Source organism: Cetorhinus maximus, chromosome 12 (genome assembly GCF_964194155.1).
Source record: "Cetorhinus maximus chromosome 12, sCetMax3.hap1.1, whole genome shotgun sequence".
Lineage (NCBI taxonomy): Eukaryota > Metazoa > Chordata > Chondrichthyes > Lamniformes > Cetorhinidae > Cetorhinus > Cetorhinus maximus.
This window is the reverse complement of record NC_135890.1, coordinates 116,567,275-116,583,541: the sequence shown is the minus strand read 5'-3', so window position 1 is coordinate 116,583,541 and position 16,267 is coordinate 116,567,275. Positions and strand designations below refer to the sequence as shown.

General features: G+C 45.5%; 1 long non-coding RNA gene across 1 annotated transcript in view; it reads left to right on the top strand.

Annotated features, from left to right (window-relative positions):
* The window catches only part of LOC144687144 (uncharacterized), a 170,226-nt gene that overhangs the window by 143,124 nt on the left and 10,835 nt on the right, over positions 1-16,267 (top strand). Inside the window, exon 2 of the long non-coding RNA XR_013578081.1 lies at positions 7,990-8,050. This is a non-coding gene — a long non-coding RNA (uncharacterized LOC144687144). The remainder of the gene's footprint in view (positions 1-7,989; positions 8,051-16,267) is intronic.

The window sequence follows — 16,267 nt, the reverse complement described above, 5'->3', positions numbered from 1 at the left end:
GGAAATCTGGAATTCTCTTCTCCAGAAAGCTGTTGCGGCTGGAGGAGTGGGGAGGCCGAGGGAGGGGGTTGTGGTGGGGGCGGAGTGTTTGGTGGTGGGGGGTGTGGTGGGTTCAGCGGGGTTGGTCATTTGAAAATTTCAAAACTTGCTATCAATGGATTTTTGTTAAGAAAAGGGCATTAAGGGTTAGGAAGGCAAGCTGGATAAATGGAGTTAGGGGGCACCCCCCAAAGTATTACCCCCACTTTGTGCCTCACCCCTGGCCTCCAAAACCCTCCCCCCAGCCCCCCCACCACATCTTCCTAGAGTCCCTGATTCTTCCCCGCCCAAAAGTACCCGATTTATCTTAGTCCAGCATCCATGACACTTGTTCCCACGGACTGCCTTGCAATCCCAGCAGCAGCCACTACTTGTTTCTGGCACTGCTGAGACTACTCAGCTGCTGGTGAATCTGATTGGCCAGCAGCTCTCGAGTGCGGGACTTCCTGACCCTGAAGGGTGGGAGTCTCACCCCCAGCTCATTAAGGCTGCCCCCCAGTTTATACCCTCCGCGGGGGCAGCCTCTTTTAAAGCCAGCCGGTTTGCAACCACCTTATCTACAGGGGAGAGGGCGAGCAATATGCACCCCACCATCCCCACTGCCCCCAGCCCCACCTGTAAAATCCAGCCCTTGGGCTTTTCAACCTAGGAAGGAAGCAGCTGAGAGGTGATCATATAGAAGAAAGTAAGTGCTGAGGAAAAAGAAAACCTGGAATGTAAAATAAATTGAGGCTAAAATAAGGTTCCTTTGACAGCACCCTCCAAACCCACGACCTCTATCACCCAGAAGGACAAAGGCGGCAGATACATGGGAACACCACCACCTGCAATTTCCCCTCCAAGTCACTCACCATCCTGACTTGGAAATATATCACCATTCCTTCACTGTGGCTGGGTCAAAATCATGGAACTCCCTTCCTAACAACAGTGTGTGTGTACCTACACCATATGGACTGCAGCGGTTCAAGAAGGCAGCTCACCACCACCTTCCCAAGGGCAACTAGGGATGGGCAATAAATGCTGGCCTAGCCAGCGAAGCCCAAATTCGGTGAAAGAATTTTTAAAAAGGTAATTTTTGGATCAATATTCGGAAGGTCTTCAACTCCTAGAATAGAATCCCAGATAGGGGAATGGAGGTGAAATCATACGAGATCTGCAGCAATAACTTGCCTTGATATAGCACCTTTATATTGCTGAAAAGAGACATGTTGCTGAAGCTTTTCATTGCACTACTCAGGACAAACACAAGAATGCCAAATTTCAAACGATTGCAACATTCTTACATTCATCTTGATGTGTGCAAGATAAAATGTATCGGCAACAGGTGAGATATTGCAAGGTGAGAGCTCTGAGGTGCAGAGGGATCTGGGTGTCCTACTGCATGAATCGCAAAAGGCTGGTATGCAGGTACAGCCAGTAATTAGGAAAGCTAATAGAATGTTATCATTTATTGCGAGGGGAATTGAATACAAAAGTAGGGAAGTTATGCTTCTGTTATACAGAGGACTAGTAAGACCAAATCTGGAGTCTTACAGTAGTATACAGTATCGGTCACTTTATTTAAGGAAGGAGGTAAATGCGTTGGAAGCAGTTCAGAGAAGGTTTACCAGACTAATACCTGGAATGGGCGGGTTTTCTTATGAGGAAAGGTTGGATAGGCTAGGCTTGTATCCGCTGGAGTTTAGAAGAGTAAGAGGCGACTTGATTGAAACATATAAGATCCTGAGGGGTCTTGACAGGGTGGATGTGAAGAGGATATTTCCTTTTGTGGGAGAATCTAGAACTTGGGATCACTGTTTAAAAATAAGGGGCCACCCATTTAAAACGGAGATGAGGCGAAATTTTTTCTCTCAGAGGGTCGTGAGTCTTTGGAACTCTCTTCCTGAAAAGGTGGTGGAAGCAGAGCCTTTGAAGATTTTTAAGGCAGAAGTAGATCGATTCTTGGTAAGCAAGGGGGTGATAAGTTATCAGGGGTAGATGGGATGCAGATTTGAGGTTATTATCAGATCGTCTATGATCTTATTAAATGGCCTGAGCAGGCTTGAGGGGCCAAATGGCCTACTCCTGCTCCTTGCTCGTGTGTATATATGTTATTTTAAGCAATATTCCTAGCACCTTTAATGGGGTAAAACAACTGCAACTATTTCACAGGAATGTTGTCAGTCAAAAGAATCAAAGTTGTCAGTATTAGGACAGATGACAAATCACAGAGGTAGGTTTTAAAGAGTGTTTTAAAGGAGAAGGGAGAGGCAGCGAGGCGGAAAGGTTTAGGGAGGGAATTCCACAGCTTAAGACTTTGACAGCTGAAGACACAGCAATCAATGGAAGAGTGGAGAAGATCAGAGGTGCAAATTGGTTGCTGAGATAGAGAAGCTGCAGGGTAATTCTGGATGGATGCACCCTGATGGGACGAGAGATTGTCCTCGTCAGTAACTCATCACTTGGATATACAGAACCTGAGTATTTCGGAAAAAAAAGAGATATGCTGTTGACGCTTTTGGTCTTGCACTCATCAGGACAGGTGCCTCTAGCAATCAGAGTCCACTCACCAACCAATCAGCACCCTCCTTTCGGGCAATGTAAATTTGAGATTTGGTATTCCTGCGAATCTGTCCTGATGAGTGCGAGACAAAAAGCTTTGACAGCATGTCTCTTTTTTCAGCAATTCTCAGCAATTGTTCAGTAAAACAATGCTTTCAGAAGAGGAGAAACTTTGAGCGAGAAATCTGACGGTTAATTGCTGTGCTAAAATACCTCTGTTTAATCAAGTTTTATTTTGTTAATCACTTCACAAGATCTGCCAGTTATTTTAACATCACGCCACAGGGACCAAGGATATTTTATTTTGGCTCCTTCTGAATGATGTGTTTGAAAATGAGAACAAAATAGCTCAGTTAAGAGTGTCCGCAAGGTAACCAAGGGTAGCCATCGCGGTGATGAAATGCCCCTTTCTCTTTATTCTTAAAGGGCAAGAGATCAAAATGAAGATTTGCACTGGACTCCAAAAGATGGACCTGAATCAAGCTTCATATTACACATCCGGGCCTCTTGTTGAACTATGGATCAAATTTTCACCTCATTCATAATGGATGAGGCTATTTCCTGCCCATTGTGCTTGATCGAAGCAGTGACAGAACACTGTTAGCTGTCAATGTCACTCCCCATGTCAACTTTTGATGGTAGCTGAGCTCCGTGGTTGAGGAAAGTTCTTTGGAATATCAGCATGCAGTGTGGTTGCCAACTCTAGTTGGGTTTATTCCTGGAGGTGATCATCACATGATCTCCCCACCTCCAATCATCTCACCTGCTAACAACAGCCTTCGCCCCCCCCCACCCACTCACCTGGCCCCAACCTTCCCACCTCCAGTCATTTTATTAGTAATAAACCAAAAATGTTCATAGAAAATGGAATTATAAAAAAACAAAATTTTCTCTTCCCTCACAGCCGTTTCCTAGAGGTTAATCTTCAATTCCTGGACACTCCAGGGCAATCCTGGAGGAGTTGGCAACTCTGGCGCATAGGTTTTCAAAGGGAAATGTTATTAAAAACCAATCTCAGGGCTCGCAGGTAAAACATCTTAACGTTGTCCTTTTACAACAGGGACCGGAAGCCGGATATCTAACTGACTGGAAATCCCATTTTCCTGACAAGGCATTAAATAGGCCACCACAATGGTTTACCGCAAGGCCCTGAAATAATGCCAATTGGCCTTATTGCCGCTCTTGTCTTTGCCACATCCACCATGACTCATTTGGCGAACACACCACATGAGGTGATGGCCAGCTTTGCATTACACAAGGGGTCCCGCAAAGTTCCATCATGAGGTCCTTGCAGAGTCGGCTAATAGGGTGAACGAAAGAGTGGGGAACATACGATTAACCTCAGTGACCCCCACCCCACCCCTGTCCCGGGCTGAGGGCGGAATTTATTTTTCTTGGATGTTGATTCCTGCTCTGATGCCCGGTCATCCCTACCACATTGTGAACAGTGAGTGAGGGGAACGGAAAGGCATTACTGTGAATCTGCCGCTCCCCACAGTTAAATAGCCACTACTCATGATACATAGTCCATTTGGGTGTGGGGAAGCGAGAGCTAGACCCCATTAAGGAGTCAATACCTTCTGCACAGGAGGAGAGGAAAGGAATTACTGGCTGTGCTGAAATCTTACGACACTAAAGTAAAACGAGCAACAATACAGGAGCAAAACACTGCGGATGCTGGAAATCGAAGAGAGCAACAGAAAATGCTGGAAATACTCAGCAGGTCTGGCAGCAACTGTGGAGAGATGATTGACACCCACCCACATAAAGAGATATTAGGGCAGATGACCGAGAGCTTTTTTATTTATTATTTCACTGGATGTACATTAATGGGCATTGCTGTCTGGGCCAGTACTTATTGCCCATCCCTAATTGCCCTTGAGAAGGTGGTGGTGAGCTGCCTTCTTGAACCGCTGCAGTCCAAGTGGTGTAGGTACACCCACAGTGCTGATAGGAAGGGAGTTCCGGCGACAGTGAAGGAACAGCGATATAGTTCCAAGTCAGGATGGTGAGTGGCTTGGGGAAATTGCAGGTGGTGGTGGTGTTCCTATTTATCTGCTGCCCTTGTCCTTCTGGGGGGTAGAGGTTGCGGGTCTGGAAAGCACTGTTGAAGGAGCCTTGGTGAGTTGCTGCAGTGCATCTTGTAGATGGTACACAATGCTGCTACTGTGCGTCGGTGGTGGAGGGAGTGAATGTTTAGGTTGGTGAATGGGGTGCCGATCAAATGGGCTGCTTTGTTCTGGATTATGTTGAGCTTCTTGAGTATTTTTTAAAGCCGCACTCATCCAGGCAAGTGGAGCGTATTCCATCCTGACTTGTGCCTTACAGATGGAACTTGGGAAGTCAGGAGCTGAGTTACTCGCTTGGTCAGACAGGTAGGTTTGAAGGGGGAAAGCGAGGTGAAGAAGCGAAGAGGTTTACGGAGGGAATCCTAGAGCTGAGGGCCTAGACAGCTGAAGGCACGGTTGCAAATGGTAGAGCGATGAAAATTAAAAATGTGCAAGAGTCCAGGAGTGGAGAAGTTCAGAGATGTCAGAGGGCTGTAGGGATGGAGGAGGTTATAGAGATAGGGAGGGGAAAGGTCAACGGAGGGATTTAAATAGGAGGATGAGAATTTTATATTTGAGGTGTTCTTTACCAGGCAGCTAATGTTGGGTAGGTAACACAGGGTGATGGGTGAACCAGACTTGGTGTGAATAAGGACATGAGCAGCAGAGACATGCAGATTGCTATATGTTTCCTGGGTTAAGTATTTACAGTCCGAGAACGGTTCAAGTATGTGGAATGTTTCAGTTATGTTTATGACAATGGAAGTTAAAACAAATGTAATTTGCTTAAGGTGACAGGCCATTAAATCAGGCCGCATGCTCCTTACTTTAGCTGGATTTGGACCAATGGCGGTTGAAGCAGGATTAAAGTTCAAGGGATAATTGGATGAGGTCGGGCAAACATAATTCACTCCCCACCATAAAGAACACCATCTCTCCTTATTTACTTTGATACAAGTGACTTTATTTATGAAATGTGTTTAGCTTTAAGCACGTGAAATTTCCCTACATTTCATGATTTCTGTTATTGCCATGGTCCCTGTGATTTGGTTTTCAGGGAAATACAGATGGAATGCAACCCCCAAAGCAACGGGGGGAAAAAAAAAGATCTCACGCAATCAAAACGGAATTTGACTTATTAGGGTCGCTGTGAAACCATCATCCTTGATAACAGGAGATGGAGACCACACTGGTGGTGGGAGATTCAGGTCCAAGTCCTTTGACATCATATCCATGCTGCCACCTACTGATGAACTGCAGCACTGCATCAGCTGGTGAAGTGCAAATAAGTTTGAGGTAAAGTTGACAATTCAGGCACAATCGTGAAATTGCACCCAAATTTTGTGTGTGAAGTGGCACCGGTTAGATTAGGCTCCAGATGCCGCTAAACTCGCAAATGTAAAATCTTCAATGCAGCAGCACATTTTGCGCGGCATAATAGAGCAGAATTGTTTCTATCTCTCTTCAAATTAAAAGGGATTTCTTGCTGTAAGAGTGGGAACCTGGTGCAGTTTTATTAACACAGCTGAAAATCACCACCAAAAGCAAGCATTTTTAATAAGGTCTCCCGCCTGTGAGTCGCCTGGATTTTAATGAATGAAAATGGCTTTTTTAAAAAACTGTACCAATTCATCTGGTTTCATTGGTGTCTACTAAGTCAGTTTCACTGTAAATTAAATCTTTATTCCTCTGAGAAAACTTTAAAATTGTGCCTGTGACCTCAGAAAATGAGCAGAATTTGAAGAACCTTCCCAAACCTCAACTTTGACTATGGCAAACGTGCAAGGGAAACGAGACTAATTGGACGTCTCTTTCAAAGAGCTGGCATAAGGACAATGGGCTGAGTAGCCTCCCTCTGCGCTGTATATTATTCTATGATAAGATAATTAGGAGTGTAGGAAAAGCTAAAGAAGCATTGCTTCATACTAAACTCCAGCGCTGAGACAAAGGGATACAGGTTCAGACTAGTTAAAAGCAAATCTGGGGCTCGTCTTCATACAATAAGCGATCAACAGAAAGAAGGGACTCCTGTGTAAGGTAAAGGTGAAAGTCTTGATAGGGTAGATGCTGAGAGGATGGTCCCTCTCAAGAGGGAACCTAGGACTAGGGGGCGCAGTTTAAGGATAATGGGTCTCCCATTTAAGAGTTTTCTCTCAGAGGGCCGTTAGTCTTTGTAATCCTCTTCCACAGAGGACAGTGGAGACTGGGTCATTGAATATATTCAAGACTGAGTTAGACAGATTTTTGGTCGTCAAGGAAGTCAATATTTATGGGGGAAGAATGTGGCATTGAGGCCACAATCAGATCAGCCAAGGACTTACTAAATGGCGGAGCAGGCTCAATGGGCTGATGACCCACTCCTGCTCCTATTTCTTCTCATCTCACCTCATGAAGCGGTTGGCTTTTGCAATGGATGAGTTAAGATGGGCTTCATCTCTAGGTCGTGCATTTGGAAGACATTTTCAATGGTGTGACTTATATTTTAAGAGACAGCTGATGTCCTATTTTATTGGTTCCAAAATGGGACTATTGAAAATTCACTTGCGTTCAAAGCAATTGAAAGGCATTAGCTGTGAATTCACTCAGCTGCCGATTCCTGTGCACTCAATGTAGTAAAAAAGGCACCAGAAACTGCAAAGAATATTCTGCAATCAAGTGAATCCAGAGATAATTTCATATAGCGGGGATTGTAATGGTGTCAGAACATCAGAGGCTGCTTCAGGACAGTTGCAAAGCCAAAAAAAAGCCTTAGAGTATTTTGCTGTTATTAATAAGCTTCTTTCTGGCTTCTTGTTATTGTGAACTTCTTGTGGGTATTAACTCTGCACTTTCTGCAGTCTCGTTAATCTCGGGTGTGATTTTATAATAATTGGACATACAAGGTGTCAGGTTGGTCACACGCTCTCCTCTGAACCAAGACATTGTAGGATTAAAAATCCGCTCCAACACATAGGCCATGATGTTATGTCCTCTCCTGTCTGGCGGGTAATTGCAGTCTTGCCGAACTGAATGAGATTTAAATGGCTCACCACATCTGCCTGGCGAGGGGGAGACACACCGCGCTGGGACTGTAAAATCCTGGCCTGGTTTGTAGGCTGGCACCAAGGGACCGCTGCATTGTTGGGGGTCCTCTTGGTTCAGAGGTTAAACTGAGGCCCAAATCTGGCTGTCTATCCAACGCTAAAGATCCCCTGATACTATTCAAAGGAAATGAGGGAGATTTCCTGGTGACTACATTTCCAAAAACCATCCGCTGGGTGTGAAACACTTTTGAATGTCCCGGGGATGGGATAAGTCATTGTGGGAATGCATGTTCTTTCTTTCCTTTTTTATACAATGCTTTATCATTCTTTTAACACAGAGAAACATCCCACAGCTCTCCGCCGAGATGGGAGAAGAATGGACACTGATCCAAAGTGAAGGTATGAGGAAGGGGTGACCAAAAGATGGGTTTTAAGGTGTGTCTTAAAGGGAGAAGGATGTGAAGGAAGGAAGGCATTTAGGGAGGGGATTCCAAAGGTTGTGATCTTTGGGACCCAGGCAGCAGAGAGCACTGCACCAATGAGTGGGAGGGGATTGAAAAAAGGCCAGAGCAGAAGAACAGAGAGTTTAGCATTTCGTGGGGATGAAGGATGAAGAAGCTGTAGAGATAGAGAGGGCTGGAGTTATGGAGAGATTTAATCACAAGGATGAAACTATTACACTTGAGATGTTGGGTTTCTGGAAGCTGATGTAGGTCAGTGAGGACAAGGGTGTTGGGTGGGATAGGATAGGGGTAGCACAGATTTGTTATGTGTTAAGGTTTACAGAGGCTGGAGGATGGGAGACCAGCCTGGAAAGCCTTGGAGTAATTACGTCATAAGTGCTAAAGGAACAATTGATGGTTCCAGCAGCAGATGGGCTGAAGTAATGTAAGAACGAAAGATCAGAATAATTAGGAGCAGAGTAGGCCATTCAGCCCCTTGAGCCTACTCTGCTAGTCAATAAGATCATGGTTGATCTGATTGTGGTGTTAACTCCACTTTCCTGTCTGTCCCCCATAACCTTTGACTCTCTTGTCAATCAAAAATCTGTCTAACTCAGCCTTGAATATATTCAATGACCCAGCTTCCATTGCTCACTGGGGTGAGAATTCCAATCACTAATGACCCTCTGAGAGAAGAAGTTCCTCCTCCTCTCCATCCTAAATGAGAGACCCCTTATCTTGAAACTGTGCCTCCTAGTTCTGGATTCTATCGTGTGAGGAAACACCCTCTCAGCATCTACTCTGTCAAGCCCCCGCAGTATCTTACATGTTTCAATAAGTGCACCTCTCATTCTTCTAACCTCCAGTGAGTATAGGGCCAACCTGCTCAACCTTCCCTCATAAGACAACCCCTTCATCCCAGGAATCAGCCAAGTGACCCATCTTTGAACTGCCTACAATGCAAGTGGGCCATGTTACAGAGGTAGAAAACACTGGTCTTTGCAATGGAGCGGGCAAGGGTTGGAAGTTCTGCTTGGGTTGAAATAAGGAGGTGGTGTGGAATCAATGACAAGATATTAAAGCCTGTGACAGGTTAAGAAGACAATGTCTTCAGTCTTCCCCATATTTAGCTGGAGGAAGTTACAGTTCAACCAAGACCAGATGTGAGTCTGACTGCAGAGGGGAGCAGAGGGGTCAGCAGAGGTGGTGGAGGGGGAAATACTGTGCGCCATCAAAGTGCAAAATGTCTCCAAAGGACTCCTTGTAGATGAAGAAGATGAGAAGTCAAGGACAGACCCCAGGAGATTGTGGGGGTGAGGTGACAAGTGCAGAAAGAGAAGCTAATGCCAGAGATTTACATAGATTTACATAGAACACTCAACACAGAAACAGGCCCTTCTACCCAACCAGTCCATGCTAGCATGTATGTTCCACCCAATCCTCTTCCCATCCTTCCTCATCTAACTCTATCAGTGTAATCATTTATTCCCTTCTTCCTCAAGTGTTAATCTAGCTTCCCCTTAAATGAATCTATACCATATGCCTTAACTACTCCTTGTGATAGTGAGCTCCATATTCTCACCACTCTCTGGGAAAAGAATCTTCTGAATTCCCAATTGGATGTATTGGTGACTGTCTTATATTGATGGCCTCTTATTTTACTCCTTGACACAAGTGGAAACATTCTTCTTGCATCTACACTATCAAAACCTGTGCTGGTTACAATTGGATAGATAAGAGTGGAACCAACCTTCAAAAGTCATTCATTGTGCAGTTTCTTTAGATGTTTTGCTAATGTGAGCAAGTTGCTACATAAATATGCAGGTCTCTTCCTACTTTTGTAAAAACTTGCTTTGAAAGGGAAAAACTGATTCTAGTTATAAGGGTCCAATAGTCTCCAATGGTATGAGCTATTCAAGGTGTTATAGATCTAACTCCAACCAACGCTCCTGTCTAACAAAACTCAAATTGTTTTTTATTTATTCATGTGATGTGGGTGCCGTTGGCTGGGCCAACATTTATTGCCCATCCCTAACTGCCCTTGAGAAGGTGGTGGTGAGCTGCCTTCTTGAACCGCTGCAGTCCATGTGGTGTAGGTACACCCACAGTGCAGTTAGAGAGGCAGCTTCAAGGATTTTGACCCAAAGATAGTGAAGGAATAGCGATATATTTCCAAGTCAGGATGGTGAGTGGCTTGGAGGGAACTTCCAGATGGTGGTGTTCCCTTATGTCTGCTGCCCTTGTCTCTCTAGATGGTGGTGGTCGTGGGCTTGGAAGGTGCTGTCTAAGGAGGTTTGGTTAGTTCTTGCAATGCATCTTGTGGATGGTACATACTGCTGCCACTGAGCGTCGGTGGTAGAGGGAGTGAATGGGATGGGGTGCCAATCAAAAGGGCTTCTTTGTCCTGGATGATGTTGAGCTTCTTGAGTGTTGTTGGGGCTGCACTCATCCAGGCAAGTGCAGATTATTCCATGACACTCCTGACTTGTGCCTTGTAGATGGTGACCACGCTTTGGAGGGGTCAGGAGGTGAGTTACTCGCCACAGGATTCCTAACCTCTGACCTGCTCTTGTGGCCACCGTATTTATATGGCTAGTCCAGTTCAGTTTCTGGTCATTGGTAACCCCCAGGATGTTGATAGTGGGGGATTCAGTGATGGTAATGTCATTGAATGTCAAGGGGCAATGGTTAGATTCTCTCTTGTTGGAGATGGTCATCGCCTGGCACTTGTGTGGTGCGAATGTTACTTGCCACTTGTCAGCCCAAGCCTGGATATTGTCCAGGTTTTGCTGCATTTGGACATGCACTGCTTCAGTATCTGAGTCGTCGCGAATGGTGCTGAATATTGTGCAATCATCAGCGAACATCCCCATCTCTGACCTTATGATGGAAGGAAGGTCATTGATGAAGCAGCTGAAGATGGTTGGGTCTAGGACACTATCCTGAGGAACTCCTGCAGTGATGTCCTGGAACTGAGATGATTGACCTCCAACAACCACAACTATCTTCCTTTGTGCTAGGTATGACTCCAACCAGCAGAGAGTTTTCCCCCTGATTCCCATTGACTCCAGTTTTACTGGGGCTCAGTTAAATTTTGCCTTGATGTCAAGGGCAGTCACTCTCACCTCACCTCTGGAGTTCAGCTCTTTTGTCCATGTTTGAACCAAGATTGTAATGATGTCAGAAGCTGAGTGGCCCTGGCGGAACCCAAACTGGGCATCAGTGAGCAGGTTATTGCTAAGCAAATGCCACTTGATAGCACTGTTGATGACCCCTTCCATTACTTTACTGATGATCGAGAGTAGACTGATGGGGCACTAATTGGCTGGGTTGGATTTGTCCTACTTTTTGTGTACAGTACATACCTGGGCAATTTTCCACATAGCCGGTAGATGCCAGTGTTGTAGGTGTACTGGAACAGCTTGGCTAGGGGCGCGGCAAGTTCTGGAGCACAAGTTTGCAGTACTATTGCCGGAATATTGTTGGGGTCCAGGGCCTTTGCAGTATCCAGTGCCTTCAGCTGTTTCTTGATATCACATGGAGTGCATCGAATTGGCTGAAAACTGGCATCTGTGATGCTGGGGACCTCAAGTAGAGGCCGAGATGGATCATCCACTCGGCACTTCTGGCTGAAGATTGTTGCAAATGCTTCAGCCTTATCTTTTGCACTGATGTGCTGGGCTCCCCCATCATTGAGGATGGGGATATTTGTGGAGCCTCCTCCTCCAGTGAGTTGTTTAATTGTCCACCACCACTCACAACTGGATGTGGCAGGACTGCAGAGCTTACACCTGATCCTTTGGTTGTGGGATCGCTTAGCTCTGTCTATCACTTGCTGCTTATGCTCTTTGGCATGTAAGTAGTACTGTGTTATAGCTTCATTAGGTTGACACCTCATTTTTAGGTATGCCTGGTGCTGCTCCTGGCATACCCTCCCTGTACTCTTCATTGAACCACGGTTGATCCCCAGGCTTGATGGTAATTATAGAATCTCCACAAGAACTGTGCGGTGGTCACTCCTACTGATATTATCATGGACAGATGCATCTGCGGAAGGCAGGTTGGTGAGGATGAGGTCAAGAATGTTTTTCCCTCTTGTTGTTTCCCTCACTACCTGCCACAGACCCAGTCTAGCAGCTATGTCCTTTAGGACTCAGCCTGCTCAGTCTGTGTTGGCGCTACCGAGCCACTCTTGGTGATGGACATTGAAGTTCCCCAACCAGAGTATGTTCTGCACCCTTGCCACCCTCAGTGCTTCCTCCAAGTGGTGTTCAACATGGAGGAGCACTGATTCATCAGCTGAGGGAGGGCAGTACGTGGTAATCAGCAGGAGGTTTCCTTGCCCATGTTTGACCTGATGCCATGAGACTTCATGGGGTCTGGAGTCAATGTTGAGGACTCCCAGGGCAACTCCCTCCCGACTGTACACCACAGTGCCGCCACCTCTGCTGGGTCTGTCCTGCCAGTGGAACAGGACATGCCCAGGGGTGGTGATGGTGGTGTCTGGGACATTAGCTGTAAGGTATGATTCCATGAGGATGACTATGTCAGGCTGTTGCTTGACTTGTCCGTGAGACAGCTCTCCCAATTTTGGCACTATCCCCCCAGATATTAGTAAGGAGGACTTTGCAGGGTCGACAGGGCTGAGTCTGCGGTTGTCGTTTTCGGTGTCTAGGTCGATGCTGCTGGATTTGGACAGACCACCTGGCATCAATGCCAGAAATAAAACCTTGAAAAAGTGGCCCTATAAACTAATCCTAATCTATTATCTCAATGTGTACAGTCTGTTGAAAGAAAGAATATGCATGTATATGGCACGTTTACATTCTCAGGATACTCTGCATTTCTGTTTTTCCTACCAAAGTGGATAACTTCACATCTTTCCACCTTATATTCCACCTGCCATGTTCTTGCCCTCTCATTTAGCCTGTCTAAATCCCCTTGAAACTTTGCATTCTCCTTGCAACTCACATTCCCACCAAGTTTTTTGTCATCAGCAAACTTGGAAATATTATATTAGGTCCCCACATCCAAATCATTGATCTAGATTGTGAATAGCTGGGACCCAAGCACTGCAGTTCCCTACTGACCCTCACCTGCCAACCTGAGAAGGATCCATTTATCCCTACTCTCTGTTTTCTGTCGGTTAACAAATCCTCAATCCGTGCCAGTATATTCCCCCCAATCCCATGTGCTCTAATTTTGTTTACTCACCCCCTATGTGGGACCTTACTGAAAGCCTTCTGAAAGTCCAAATACGCCACATCCACTGGCTCTCCTTTATCTATCCTGCTAGCAACATCCTCAGAAAACTCCAACAGGTTTCTCAAATATGATTTCCCTTTCAGAAATCCATGTTGACTCTGCCCAATCCCGCCATTGTTTTCTAATCTATTTTCAAGTGCTGTAAACATGAAGACTCATTGCAGCATCCCCAACTCCATCTCATTTCTCGTCAGGACTTCAGAACAAATGAAAGAACAACAGACTTGCATTTATATAGCGCCTTTTAGAGCCTCAGGGCATCCCAAAATTTGACCCGGTCAGTCCCTGTTTCACAGAGTCATATCACTTGCTTCTTGATTCACCTCGTCTTCTGTCCTGCTTTTCCAACTTAGTGATGTCCTACAATAGGAGCCTTGGCTCATCATCAAGAACTTGTGACAAAAGAAAGAGAACTTGTATCAATGACAAGCCTTATAACTGCAGCTGTGGGTGTTTGAACCTAATACTCACTCACTCAGCGTTCAGCTCTGAAATGTTCCTGTCTCTTCGTTGTCCTAGAGTTTTCAAAGATTCCCTTTTTTGTTACTTTGAAAGAAGGAATTACCTGTCTGCCTACAGGAACACAGTGACAGCTCTCACCTGTCCATATCTGACACCTTTCCATCATGAGGCGATGGACAGTCTACAGTGGACCCTGCTCTTATCTCCCTAGACTTTGCCAAGTATTTAAAGGTTGCTGCACAGAGAATTTCTATTCACTCAGATGGGCAAACATTCAAAAATAAAGTGTTTAAATAAAAGAATAATTCATATTACATAAGCCATCTGATTGGTCAGCAGCTTTGAGGACCAAAAGGATCGTTCTGATGGTTGCGGACTGGCAGTCCAGAGTCTGCAAATTCATAAGCTCATGTATTAAAATGTTGGATTTAATATATCTAATTTGTGGGCTGGCACCAGAAGTTTTACTTAGAAAACTATTGGCTTGTTGCTAAAAGGGAAATTAGGGATGGGCAATAAAGATGCTAGCTGAGCCAGCGACGCTCACATCTCATGAGAGAATAAATTTTTAAAAACACAACTGGGTTTGAGGAAAAGGAGTTTGTCACTGCTCCCCACCCCAGTCCAGCCTTGTTTAATTCTAGCCCCACTCTGTGCGTTTGCCTCTTATTGTCCTCAGGATTGTTTTGGATGGGCAATATATGCTCATCGGCCAGTGTCACCCGCATGACAGGGGGAGTCGTTCTTGTGAAGGTCTGCAGCCATGACACTGAGGGACACTGTCAGCCGTGGAATAAAAGGTGCCAGCTGTGGCTCAACTGGTAGCATTCTGAGGTGGCAGGTTCAAGCCCTACTCCAGATACTGGGGCGTATGGTCTGGGCTGACACCCTCAGTGCGATAACGAAGGATTGCTGCACTGTTGGAGGTGCCTTCGCTCAGGTGAGACGCTAAACCAAGACTCCCTCGGCCCTCTCAGTTGAGCATAAAAGATCCCATGGCGCTAACCTGAAGAAGAGCAGGGGAGATCCCCACCCCGGTATCCCAGCCAATATTTAGCCTTCAACCCACAGCACTGAAAATAAATGATCCGGCCATTATCACATCACCGATGGTGGGAGTTTGCTGTGTGTAAATTGGTTGCTACGTTTCCTACGTTACAAAGCAAAACACTGCAGATGCTGGAAATGTGAAATAAAAGCAGAAAATGGTGGAAATGCTCAGCATGCCTGGCAGCATCCGTGGGGAGAGAGAAACAGAGTTAACGTTTCATGTGGATGACCTGAGTTTTGATGAAAGGTGACTGAACATATGAACATTCAAATGTACGCGTTAGGAGCAGGAGTTGGCCACTCAGCTCCCTCGAGCCTGCTCCGCCATTCAGTAAGATCATGGCCGATCTGAATGTAACCTCAACCCCACATTCCTGCCTGCCCCCGATAACCTTTCACCCCCTCGTTAACCAAGAATTTATCTGGCTCTGCATTCAAAATATTCAAAGACCCTCCTTCCATCGCCTTTTGAGGAAGAGAGTTCCAAAGACCCACAACACCCTGGGAGACAAAATTTCTCCTAATCTCTGTTCTAAATGAGTGACCCCTTATTTTAAGCAGTGACCCCTGGTTCTAGATTCTCTCACAAGAGGAAACATCCTCTCCACATCCACCCTGTCAAGACCCCTCAGGATCTTAAAGGTTTCAATTAAGTCGCCTCTTACTCTTCTAAACTCCAGTGGATACATGCCTAACCTGTCCAACCTTTTCTCATAAGACAACCTGCCCATTCCTGGTATAAGTCTAGTAAACCCTCTCTGAACTGCTTCTAATGCATTTACATCTTTCTTTGAATAAGGAGACCAGTACTGTACACAATGGAACAGTGACGAGGCTTCTAAAATGCTTCATAAAGTGCTTTGGGAGGTCCTGGGATGGTGAAAGGTGCTATAGGGCTGCAAGATCCCCCCCCTCCCTGCCTTATTACAGAAAGCCAGTGGTTTTGTGAGTAATTGGATTCCCAGTTTGGTAATGAGTCATTCCTGACCTGTGACACATCTGCAGCTCGGACCTGGGGAAATGACCAGTTTTTATGGGGTTATGCAGACACAGGGTTAAGGAACTTATAGGATCCTTAAAGATGCAAGAAAGGCAGATGGAGTGAAAAGTAAATTTAAAATATTTTTATGACCAGCAGACCTCCAGTGGTATTGCTGCTGTGGAAGCAGAAGATTATGTAAAATGTGAGTCATATTTTAGCCGGGTATGATAGTTAATCGGATATTTAAAGTCAGTTGTTCAAACAGCAGTGAGTGGGATAATGTTGTGTTAGGAGAGGATAAAAACTGTTCGTAAAAGGAAAGGAACTAGGTTCAGGGCGAAGGAGACATTACAGAGGGTCCTAACATAACGGAAGATAAAGAAAGAAAGTCTTGCATTTGTATAGCACCATTCA